At 48.2% G+C, this 12,575-nt stretch overlaps 1 non-coding gene across 1 annotated transcript; it reads left to right on the plus strand.

Moving 5' to 3' along the window:
* The first annotated feature begins 11,647 nt into the window (after window positions 1-11,647).
* LOC146809206 (U6 spliceosomal RNA) lies at window positions 11,648-11,754 on the plus strand. The gene has a single exon (XR_014967145.1). It is a non-coding gene; the product is annotated as a U6 spliceosomal RNA (small nuclear RNA).
* Window positions 11,755-12,575: the final 821 nt, after the last annotated feature.

The following is a 12,575-nucleotide window of genomic DNA, read 5'->3' on the forward strand; positions in this document are numbered from 1 at the left end:
AAACTGCCGCCCTCCAACAGTGTCCCTCATCGCTCCATAGCCCCTCCCCCTATTGACCTCTTCCTCAGACTCCCTCACTGCCACCCTCCAAAAGAGCCCCTCATCTTTATGTAGCCCCTCTCTCATATGCATTTCATTTGTTGTATAGCGCTACTCATATCAGTGTAGTGTGTCAGTACTTTACACCACTCACACATTATACAGGAGACAATGAATCATACAAGTATGTAAATCAGTCTACAGGGAATGTCACATAAGCCAATGAGGATTACAAGGTGTATGAATCACGTGTCATCCATACCTGTGGAACGGAAATTTTACGAGGGTTTGGGCTGGTGAAACACAACCTTAGGATTTAAAGAGTATTCCATGGGGGTCAGCTTTACTGATAAAAATGTATATCTGCCCAAACATACTCATTTTGAAAATATTAGAATAATGAAAGACTGGGGAAGTTCTAACTATATCACACAAAAAGAAAGCGAAGTTCTAACTATACCATTCATGTTTAAACTTTGTATGTAGGCAGCTCTTTGGTGACAGTTCATTGGTCACTGTCCTATGTTAGGATTGTACCTTCTGAACTGCATGTAACACAGGATCTCTGTGACAAGGGCAGTAACCCACTGAGCTTCCACATAAAATACAGTTAATCTGCATTTAAAAACTACTAACAGACAAATGATTGCTCTCCAGCAGGATCATTGATCACCAGCGTTATCTGGGCATTTTGTATTGTCTTATTGTTGTCCTGCATCGGCCATGATAATGCTTAAAACTGTCTAAATGAAGCGCACACGAAACATGTGTCCTGCTGGGCCTGTGCAGATTTTAAAAAGAAAAACAACTAGTAACACATTCTCTTACCTACTCTCCCTTAGTCAAACTTTGTGTCACAGCCTGGTGTGATAAGCGGCTGCAGGGGTCAGGAAAGGTGATAAGGAATAAACAAACTTCTTTTCTCCTGGCTGCATAGAAAAAGAAATATCCACGCTGCAGAACATTGTCGCCTTTGCCCTGTGGAGATGAAGGGGTGAAACAATAAACAAAGCCTCGTTAACATATAAATGGTCTTTCTATTTAGTTGGATCAATAAAAGGCTGCAGCCCGATTTTCCTCTTTTCCAGCATTTGCTAGACATGAGTGCGTATGTGAATAGCCCAGTGGTTTTTTTGTGTGTGTTTTTACTTGTCCTTTGCAGTTTTATATAGCGCTAACTGGAACCGAAGGTATCGGAACGCAGCTGGCCTCATCTCCTGTTAATCACCTTGCAGCACCGAGGTATGCGACGGGAGAGGTGCGATTGCCTGGCATAGAGGAAACGCCCAAAACAATTTCAATCGGCACAATGCATCATATTGGCACACATAGTGGATTTGTGGCATAATTCCGGATGCTGACAAGGTCTATTGTTTTAAGCTGTCTGTTGTCTAACGCCAATTTGGACAATATAAATACTTGTTAACACTGGGCTTTGGGCCATTACGAATGGTAGAGCTCGCATTCGGATGTTTAATTCATGTTGCATTACTTTGCTCAGAACATCGAAAAAAATCCATAAATCATTTTCTGGTCCTTATTTTGTCTACGTGCAATTTGTCATGTTAAATTAGAGGGCCGCTTCTGATCGTCGCGGGTTTCAGTTTCACAAGTCGCTGGCTCGGGCTGGCTGTTTGAAGTTCACACCAAGGAGCAGCACGTGGCTGCACGTCACAAAACTATGGGGCGCAGGGAAGTGGGCGGGCTGTGGTCGCTGCACTGGGAGGTGCGGAAGCCATGTAATGGGCAGAGGTTGTTCTAGGATGTGCCCTGTCAGCCGGGAATGTGCATTGGAATCTCTCTTAGAGGCGCTGACAATCCTTAGCTGTGCAATGGCAGGCCCGTGGTGGGCACAGGGGGCCCTGTCAGTCCAGGTTGTGGCCTGGAAGCTCTCTTATAGGCGGTGACAATCGGTGCAAGCTGTGGAACGTTCCATAGGATGTGAACTGTCAGGCCAGGGGTGTGCACTGGAAGTTCTTAGGTTATGTGGGCACTAGTAGCGCTGGGACGTGCACTGGCAGCCCTGTGCTGGGCCTGGGCGCTGGCTGTCCTGAGAGGTGCAGTGGCAGAGCGGTGCACGGTGTACACTCTTGGCCCAATGCTGTGCACTGAAAGCACTATCATAGGCGCTAGGTCTGGGATGTGCACAGTCAGTCCGGGGAAAGTGCACTGAAAGCCGTCAAGGACGCTGACAGGCCTGAGATATGAAGAGCCAGTCCTGTGACAGGCCGCCTGTGGTGTGCCCATCACAGAAGCCCTGTTATGGGCGCTGACATTCTTTGCATGTGCATGGCAGTCCTGAGCTATGCGCTGGCACCCCTGTGATGTACACTGTGGGTGCATTTCAGAAAGCAGAGACGAAATTCAATACATTTTCATAGTCATGAAAACAACACAGCAGAAGCGTCAATCCGAGGCAGTATGTGTTGCACTATCCCAGTCCTCACTCTGAATGGCGCCGTGCAGGCTTCTTAGCACTATAATTCAGCAGCGCTGCTATGAGGGAATCATCGTGGAGGATACAAGGGAATATCATGCAAAACTGTTTTGTCAGTATTTAAAAAGTATGTGTAACGTAAGCTCTCTGATTCCAAACAAAATTTCACCTCAGGTCTAAATGGTCACAAAACCACACATTCAAAATGTATTGTGTAAGACAGGACTGGCCTACCCCTCGTGTGTGGGCTCAAGGATCCCCTCCAATTCCAAACCTGACTGGACTTCGACTCGGTCTCGGACTCACTCTCACCTGGTGGCTGTGCAGCCACTGTTGCCAGACCCTGGCTAACTGGCTCACGTCGTCCGGCCGGGTTTTAATTGCTGTGGTGAAGTTTTTGTGAACGGCGGGCCACGGCGAAGAAGTCGAACCGCCAACGCCAACACCAACACGAAGACTAGGTGCGCGGCAGCGCTATGCTGGGGCGTGGCACTGAATGCGTGGCGTGCGCACTGCGCAGTGAAGCACAATTTGAGAACATCTGCGCAGTACGCACACTGCCGCGTACAGCCCCCGCCCCGCGCCCCTGAAGCACGAGAGTCAAGCCGCATCAACAATCGAGCCGCTCAGCCACAAAATGAAGTGTGCAGTGTGTGTCATACAGTCTGCACATGACTGTACAGTCCGTAGTCCGACCGCCGGGAAGAGTTAAACACTTTACTTACACTGCAACTCCCGTAGTAGCATTAGCGAAGCAAGTAAGTTACTTTACTTGTATATAAATAATTAAGTGCACCTGAGTGTGTAGACCCGGCCCTGATAATGAGGTGCCGGTGCTAAGCACCGGAAAGCACCGGCACAAATTAAGCTCTGCCCGGATCCAGAGAATGACTACTGTTCATTAGAACTGGCTGTCTCTGTGTCACAGATGATCCTCAGACAAATATACTCCACGCTTAATTTGTAAAAGAATGAATGCCAGTGCCCAAAGCTCTACTCAGAAGTCCACCGCTGGCCCTATTAATGAATACTGAGGCTGCGTATCCTTAAATCCACCTCAGGCCTCTTTAATCCACTGCCAGACACTACCTACCCCCTTAATCTCACTCTTGCAAGTTCCTGCTTTCTCCATTTGTGACAGGTTTTCCGTCTCTTTCTCTTCTTCCTTCTTTCCCCTTGGTGTGTTTATTCTTCACTTGCTCTGTCAATTTCTGAGATGAAAAATAAGTTCAGGTCCCCAAAAATGGGTGCTGGCGCCCCCTTCCTCCCTCCAAAGCCCTCCCCGCCCGGAAACCACCTGCGCAAATTAAGCACTGAATTTGCATTATTCTCACAAATGATGCTTGCTATTGTATAGCTCTGTGGTGAGCACTGCATACATGCCAATAGACATGACTCCGGCTGGAGACTACCATTTTTTAAAACCAAAAGTTGATTTCTTTTCTATGTCTCCCGCCTAAAATTGCCTCTACTTCAATATAAATCAGTTGGGAAAAAACATTCCCTGATATTTGTTTTTCGAAAACTCCCTCTTCTCACTTTTAAAATGTTGGCATGCATTACACCGTCAGTTAACGCATTCTTTGCCCCTCGTTCAATGACAAATTACTGATCTAATTCTGGGAAATATTCAGTTTTTTTTACAAAATCTCCTCAGCCAAACCAGATATCATTTTAGCATGGGTGGGCATAACAACCTTAATTTGGTGTAATGCAATTATGCAAGATTTCCAAAAACTATGCAAGATTTTGCGGAATTATTCGAGGAGCGTAACCCAGCATTTAGCACTATTTTCCAAAATAGACCGAATACGCGTGTTGCTCTAAGGAAATATTAACAAATACAACAGAAAACAACCAGTAACAGACAGCAGCCGCTTGGGCCCACTAAGCTCGTTGTTCCTGTGCTGTAGGATTATTGGCCAAATTACTCATAACTACAGCAATGGGTGCAATCACATAACTTTCGGTGCATTTATGTCAAAAGTGTAATGGAAAATGACTCTGATTACTCCAAAATAATTACAATTTCATGCAGGCCTACATTGTAGGACAAGGCGAGCTGTGCAATCAGCCCATCAACTAATTTAAACTTCTGCCCATCACCCACCAACCAACCAACCACCGCCTCCCCACCCCTTCCCCCAACCACCACTAGAGGGACACACACTTACATGCACTTCTTTTAGAGCTGCGGGGAACTATTAAAGTATAACAGGAAAAATGGCCCAAAAACCGTGGCAGTGCCATGGTATTTCCCATTAAGGTGCTTGAGCAGAAAACGCAACCTCGCTCAGGGAAAACAAGAAATTTAATTAGACCATATATGCCAAAGTCAGGCCGGAGACTTAAAAATGTTTAAGTCAAAAATTGATGTATGTATCCTGGCTGTCTCCCGCCTACCTCAATAGAAGTCACTGGGGAAAATACATCCCCTCGATTTTTCCCCCCAAAATGGTCCGTTCTTTCAGTTCACTATCCTGTTCTAAAACGTTGACGCGAATAATAAATTTGCGGCGTGTAAGTGTATATTTCAAAATGAAAACCGGTGCCAAGGTCAACCATCTTTTACCAAAGGTACTTCGACATGAAAAGACCGCCACAGCAAGCATTACACCCTTGTAGCATGTGGTTGGGTAGGAAGGACGATGCAGCAGTTATTAGGAATCAGAGCACAAAGGCTGCATTTAAAAAGAGGGGAACGCGATTAAACACTCTGCTGTTGACCAGTTTAATAATACTTTGCGCAGAGGTAGTTTTCAAAGGTTGTTTTGGGATTGAAATCCCAATGCATTGTTTTAAACATGCCTGAAGTGTTATTATGCCCCTCTGTGATTTTAATTGGAGCTTTTGTTTTACAGTGTGGTGGTGGTTCCCTCTAGTCTAGCATCTGAAAATGGAATATCAGACACAATAAAAATCCCATGACATTGTAATTGCGTTTTAAACACACAAAATGGCTTGGGACTGTCCACTGTCCCACGGACACGCGCATGCTGTCTGCTTTGGACAGATGGCGAAAGCAGCCATCTTTGTCCATGCAGACGCGTGCATGAGCCCACGGGGAGAATTGATTCCAAAAGGTCCTCTCTGACGAGGGCAGTGCATGCGCTGCTTTCACCAGGCGAGACCTAAAAAAATAAATAGAGTGAATGCTAATTTTCTATAAATCAATTAAGGAAGAATGCGATGAAAAACAGAGAGAGACAAACAGCCCTTCAGGTTCAATTGCCTATGAAGAGAAAAAGCGAAAGCATCTATAATTTAACAATGCCTTTGTTAATTTTGTTTTACTCCGAGGCATTCAATTAAATAGTCATGTAATAAATCTTGGGCTACATGGTTGTGTTGGCTGAAAAAAATCCTAACAGGTCTCCCACTCTGAGGCCACAAGTTGCTTTTTAGTGCTGCCAGGCTTTGTGCCCGCTGAATAGCTTATTATGGGAAAGATGTGGCGTACAATACCCAGTCGCTGCTGGAGTTTGCATAATTAAAGCATTTAAGGGGTTCAGCCTCATTCCTGCGCAGTTAAATAATTATGGATTTATTTTTTATGACAAGCATACTTTTGATAACCGTGTCCCGTTCTGCAACCCCTATGTGGGAGCAGATTAGAAAAATATATTTGCATTAGGGTTGCGTGCTGTAGGCTAATCACAGCTCGGCTCTAATTGCATAGGCACATAATATGGTTTGGAGAAGTAGGCAGGACGGTGGAAGCATTCTGCCTGGTAAACCTCAATTAAAAAGCTAGTTCTTAGAAGGTAGTATTAACGAGTGATTAACAAGCGGTGAGCAAATTTAGCTAAAAATGTTAATTACAGAGGCAGTCACATTCAGACATCCGTTTGCTGAGTTTTATGTGTGTTGTATTTGTTTTTAGGAGGCTGCCTCTTACTTTGGCATTGCCCCACTCTATGTTATTTCTTGCACCCTCCCAAGCCGTGCTATTGCTTGCCCCTCTACCCACCTGTACCGCTCCATGTTGTTGCTTGCCCCCTCCCCTGTTGTTGCTTGCTCCCTCTCACCTTCCCCGGTTGTTACATGGCATCTCTCACCCTCCTGTCCTGGCAGAAATAAAAAAATTGTCAAAGCCTATGGGTCTTGCAGATACAAGAGCTTTTGGCTTTGTCAATGTTTGTTCATGATGATGTGCAGAATTGTGCCTGTTATGTAGCTTGGCTAAAAGTAAGTGGCAAAAAAGCGCTACAACCCGGACAATGGTGACCGCATCATTGAGCTTCATTATATATAGGCTGGAATCTTTAGTCGGACAGCAACCCTGTGGTGTGCTCCAAAAACTAGCCCGCCCATCTCACTGTCAAACCGGAACACTCCCACAGGGTAAACACACAGCTTGGAATGTTGAAGCATAGCTAACTGCCTTAAAGCTTCAACAGGTCTCCTTTCCCTAGGGACCTACTGTTAAAAGAATGCGGTCTGGTTCTATTTTTATTTAGGTTTCTTGAGTATGGGATCTTTTGTTCAGATTGGTTTTGGCCAGGGTGTTGGTTTAGAGCTCTAGTGTATGTGACCTTTTGAATACAGTGTGGTCTGAGAGATGTTCATTAAGGCTCACTAGTAGAGGACTTTTTTATGTAGTATCGAAGACTGGATGTTTGGACTGTCTATTGAGCCGCCCTCTAGATTTCTTGGAGAAAGAGTGACTAATCCCAGTATCCACATTGCTGCCATGCACTGAATAATGCACGTAAAAGGTGTCAATTATCTCATTAGGTGATCCCAGTTAAGAGTAAATTCCACATTTGGGGGAAAACCTCATTGAGTCGTAGAAACATTGATTGAGGATTAGCAATGAATAGTGTAGTAGAACACAAATCTTCTCCTGTGGAACAGGATGGAGGAGAGAGCCAGACCCAATTCCAGAAGTAAATCAAAAAGGAAGCTCCAACAGCAAAAAGCAACAAGCATTTACAATGCAATAGGTCTCGCATTGACGTGAATTTGAGCTATTGGCATTGCAAAGAACAATTCCTTTTATTTTTGTTTTATTTTTAAAAACATAAATAAAAGGCATTGTAATTTACAAAGCCAATAGCGTATACTCGTTATTATAGCAATGTGCGTACTTCACTGCTATGTTAAATTAGTAATTTAACTCTCAGTTGATGAGATGCACATTGATAAAATCATGTTTTCAAATTCAATTATGTTTACTGCCCCCAAAGGGCTGACTTTTGATATTTCCACATGCACTCTAGATCACTAACATATGTCTGCGGAATAGGTCTTGCATCACAGGTGGTTGAGGTCACCAAATACTGACAGAATTTACAAATCATTGTAATTGCCTCTGGTAGTCATTTACGCATTATTGTTTTTAAGTAGCACCCACACTGCCTCTTGACACTAGTATTCAAGGCACTTGCGAGTCAGTATTTGGAATCACATTTGGTAGTTATGTAGTTATTATTGTTATATACCACCGCTGCCCGTCCCTGTCTCTGCTCTCTGCCCTCCTGCTCTCACCCCGTGCTTCCGGTGCCTTCTGCCTGTCCGGCTCTATGCCACAGCACCCTGCTTGCTCCCTGTCTCTACTCTTTGCCCCGCTCTCACCCCGTGCTTCCAGTGCCCTCTTACTGTCCGGCTCTATACCACAGCACCCTGCTTGCTCCTTGTCTCTACTCTCTGCCCCCTGCCCCTGCTCTCACCCTGTGCTTCTGGTGCCCTCTGCCTGTACCGACAATGCCACAGCACCCTGCTCCTTGTCTCTACTCTCTGCCCCCCCGCCCCTGCTCTCACCCCGTGCTTCTGGTGCCATGCTCACTCTCCGTTACCTCCCTCAGCTCTAACCCCACCGCTGCCCGTCCCTGTATCTGCTCTCTGCCCTCTCCTGCTCTCACCCTGTTCTTCCGGTGCCCTCTGCCTGTCCCGCTCTATGCCACAGCACCCTGCTCCCTGTCTCTACTTTCTGCCCCCCACCCGCTCTCACCTCATTTCCAATACCTTATGTCTGCTTAGCTCTGCAACAGCACCCTGCCTCTACTCTCTGTGCCCCCGCTCTCACTTTCTAGTTTTATAATATTGTATTCTAAAGTTTTAACACTTTTATTAGAACTTTCACATACAATAATATAAAACATAACCAAAAACGTATAAAATCCCGAAAGCTAGACCTATTGGCTATGCCAATGCTTGTTCTCCTTGGTTTTACATTTAGTTAATATCTTGAGGGTGCCCGTTCAAATAGAGGTCCAGGCAGAATAAACACATGAAACAGTTACGTTTTTCACTGACACCCTTCTTGCGTGCCCCAGTAAGGCTAAGCAGAGAGATGTGTGCATGATTGACCTCTGCTGGGTTCAGAGGGCTGCTGCTAGAGCCGAGGCTGCCCCTCCTGGGGTGGGCGGGGCTGCGGCGGGCTCGTCCGAGCGGTCCAATAGGACACCCGGAGTTTGCCGAGGCCAGGGGATAAAAGATCCCAAGGGACACCACATATGACACAACGCCACAACACCTCCTATTATCTGTGATAACACGCAGTGAGCTGGTGGCGTTACTGAGAACGCTCTTCAAGACCAGAGGATCCCAGAACAGGAAGCCGTGCATCTTCCAACCACCCTTCAAGAAGATTAGAACGTGCTCCCGCTCCCGCTCAAAGTGTCGTAAGACCTTTGGGCCTTCCATAAATATGCAAAAATCTCTGTCTTCAAAGTCTGAACCCCTTTCTGATTCACTAATCTGACCTGATGTGTGTTTTCTGTGTGTTCAGTTTCCTTAAGAGAGGGCAAAAGCTGTGCTATGTAAACTGATTACTTACCGTTAATTTCCCATATCCGTAGAGTAACTTACAGAGCAAGCCCCAGTCTGTGTGTTAACATTCCGCACCCACTCCTAGTAACACGTGCCATTTAAACCATGCGCTGTGACACAATCATCAGAAATTAAGAAGTGCCATCTGAATATCAATCGCAAAAAGGATTGAATGTTAATATACACTGCCTCAGAAATAAGACATCGTGGCTTTGCAGCATTCACTGAGTGCCAATGCTTAGAATTTGGCCTCCTGGCAGTTTTGTGCTAAAAATACTCAGGCGCTGACAAGTCCCAGCCCTCTGTATAGGTGAGATGCAGGCAAGAATTTCCTCTCCACTTTTTTGCGAAAACGGTTAAATGAATGAACACCTAAAGGTCATTAATCTCCTCAAAAATCTCTGACACTAATATGCACACAGGAGTGATGTATTGCTGCGCGTCTGCCTTTCGGGTTCTTCTGAAAACGAGTGGTGTAAACATCTGTCGCTTTACCACAGATCCTGTCTTTTCAGCCCCAGATGCTCTGCCCACCTTCAGTCAGTCCACATTGCTTTGCTCGCAGGGGAGCTGTCTGAGGTCTAAGGCGCTGCCTTTCTTCAAATCACTTTCCACCCACCCGTGAAGCGCCCGCTGGTCGAGCATCAGTCGCAACGGTAAGTTGTACTTTTCTCCTTTGCTTCCTTCCCTGGCATGACTAAGGGTGCATTACCTCCTCGTTAGTCTTCCTCGCCACATGACTAACACAGTGAGCTTCAGCTCCACAACAGAACCCTCCAAAGCAAAAAGTCAGCATCCCATGCCTCCCATCCCTTCCCAATATGGCCGACCCATTACACCCATGACCCCTATAAGAGGCGGGCCGGCCCAACCCATCAGCCTGTTTTTTTTGTTCTGCACTCTCTCCAGAGCGCATCAGGTGAGTGGTGCCTGCTGTAGCAGGTGCGTGGGTCCAGGGTTGGAGGTCCTGCTCTAGCGGACCCTAGGGGCTTGGACCTTGTATACTTCCCCTTCTTGTTACCCCCGGTGTGTGTGGCGGTTGCTGTGCTTGTTCCGGTGAGGCTCTGCCTTAGCGAGCCGTGGGTTTTCTGGGATGGGGGGGGGGATTGCGTGGGGGCCGGTCTTTCCGTTCCCTTGTGTCGTTACTGTGGCATTCCCTTCGCCGCCCGCCTTTCGTTGTATACTGCGGCTGTGCACTTCCGCGTGTTGCGGGCGGGTACTCTACACTGCAAGTTGCTCGTACCCGTTGACATTTCCTGCCCGAGCCGCGTATACGACTCCCCGCCTACCCCTCGTGGCGTTGGGGGAGGCGGCAGCTCTGCGGGGCTCGGTCCGACTGTGGGCCGCTGTGCGGCTCCAGCGCGGTGATTTTTGCACCGGGGCAGCCTTGGTGAGGGGAGGCTTACCTGAGTCCAGGTGCACTCTTCCGGCTTGGTAGCGCTCCGGGGTAGGCGGTGTTGCTGGCTGCGCGCTGTTGGTCCTCGCGGCTGTGGGCCGGCTCGTTGTCCCGGGGGCGGGGCTTCGTTGGGGGCGTGTCCCGCCGGGTGTTTCTTCCGCCTTCCTTGCCTTTTTGGGCGCCGAGGCTTTTGCGCAGCGAGAGAGGTCTGAGGCGCTGTGTTTATGCCACAGTCTCCTCTGGCGGCGTGGGTTCGTATCCCACTTCTGTAACCAGTGTCTTTGCTTTTGAGTTGGGTATCATGCTGGTGTACTATGTTTCTCGCGCTTCCTGCATGATGGTAGATGGGGAGGTCCTGCCCTCCCGGGCTCCTCCTGACGCGATTGCCCTGCAGCCCTTTCAGGCCAGGGTTCTGACCGCTGTTTCGGCGGCTTTTGGGCAGCGCTCGTTGCCAGGTCCCTCCTCCCCATTCCGTCCTCGCTTGGATCCCTCCTTGGTCTTGGTCACGGGTCGCGGGTTCAGTTCCCGGCGGGTCCGCTCGGTCCTTTCTTCTGTCTGGGGTCGATATATTGAGTCCCTTTGAGTTGGGTATTACCTATTCTTCTGTTATTCAGCTCCAGCATTCCTGTAGTGGTGAACGTGCGATTTCCGGATACGGAGGTTCTGTGTGGTTGTCCTACGCAGTCATTGTACTAGACTTCTTTTATGGGTTTGCACATGCAGAATGTTCTTTGTGTTGTCGTGCGTTTACTGCCTTTCTTACTCTTCTTTTCAGCCTTCTTTTCAGCCTAGTGCTATGGCTCTCTGGTGAGTCTTGTGCCTCTGGTCCTTGGGGCTCTCACAGGACAGGGGTTCGATTCCCGCACTCGCTGTCTAAGTGTCATTAGTTGGCTACTTTTTCTGGCTCTTCTTTTGTGGTGGTGTTTGGTGTACGCTGTCCACTCTTACTGCTCTGAGACGCCGGTCGTCTCACTTTTTTGTGATCCTTCTGTGGTTGGTGAGTGCTCGCTTCGGCAGCGCATATACTGCATTTGGATCGATGCCGGGTAGATTTGCATGGCCCCTGCGCAAGCATGACGCGCAAATTCGTGAAGCGTTCCATATATGCAGTTGTTTTTATCCTGCTTCTGGGGCTTCTCGGATTTCATGTACCAGGTGCTTTAGCTCTTTGGTTAGTCTTGTGCCTCTGGTTATCGAGGCTGTCTCAGGACTAGGGTTCGAGTCCTGCATATCGCTGTCAAGGTGTCTTGGGTTGGCAGGATTTCGAAACTCTGCTTTGAGGCTTTGCTTCACTTTTCCGGTACGCGTGATTCTGTCCTGGTGATTGGGGGTACTGGCTGGTTGCTTGCCTCTTCCTCCTCCGGTAATTTTTTTCCCTCGCTTGGCTACTATGCCATGCGGGTCTTGTCGCCCCGTTGGGTGCATTGTTGTGTGCCGTTGGCCTGGTGGCTTGGTGTTCTGTTGCGTCCGCTTCAGGCGCCTCTGTTTCTCCTCTTGATCTGTCTCTGTCGCTTTGACTATGTGGGGGTGGGATGCGCTGCCCGCCTTCCCTTCGGGTGCGGGCGGTGGAGGTTGTAGGCGATTGTCTTTTTGCTTCGCTGTCGTCCTTCTTGCGCGCTGGCGATGTGTTGCCTTCCCTCTCTTCCCACTCCTACTGCTCTGCCCCGGTTGGTTCAGGGATCCCGGGTGGGGGCCCTGCTATGTCAGGTTCTCTTGCTGGTTCCTCCTCCCTCTGGTCGTCGCGGTCCTGCCCTACGCTCCCCCCTCCCCCGCCGCCTTGTGCTTGATGCCCTGCTATAGCGGGCTCTGGGGTTTGGGTTTTGGCGTTTGGCTGCCCCTCTCTGTGGGGGCGGCTGTGGGCTTCTATGTTTTTCCAACTGTTGCGCCTGGGTGCGTGTGGGTCCCTCGGCCCCCTCTGTCTGTATGGGG

This window comes from Triturus cristatus, chromosome 7 (assembly GCF_964204655.1).
Source record: "Triturus cristatus chromosome 7, aTriCri1.1, whole genome shotgun sequence".
Taxonomy (NCBI): Eukaryota; Metazoa; Chordata; class Amphibia; order Caudata; family Salamandridae; genus Triturus; species Triturus cristatus.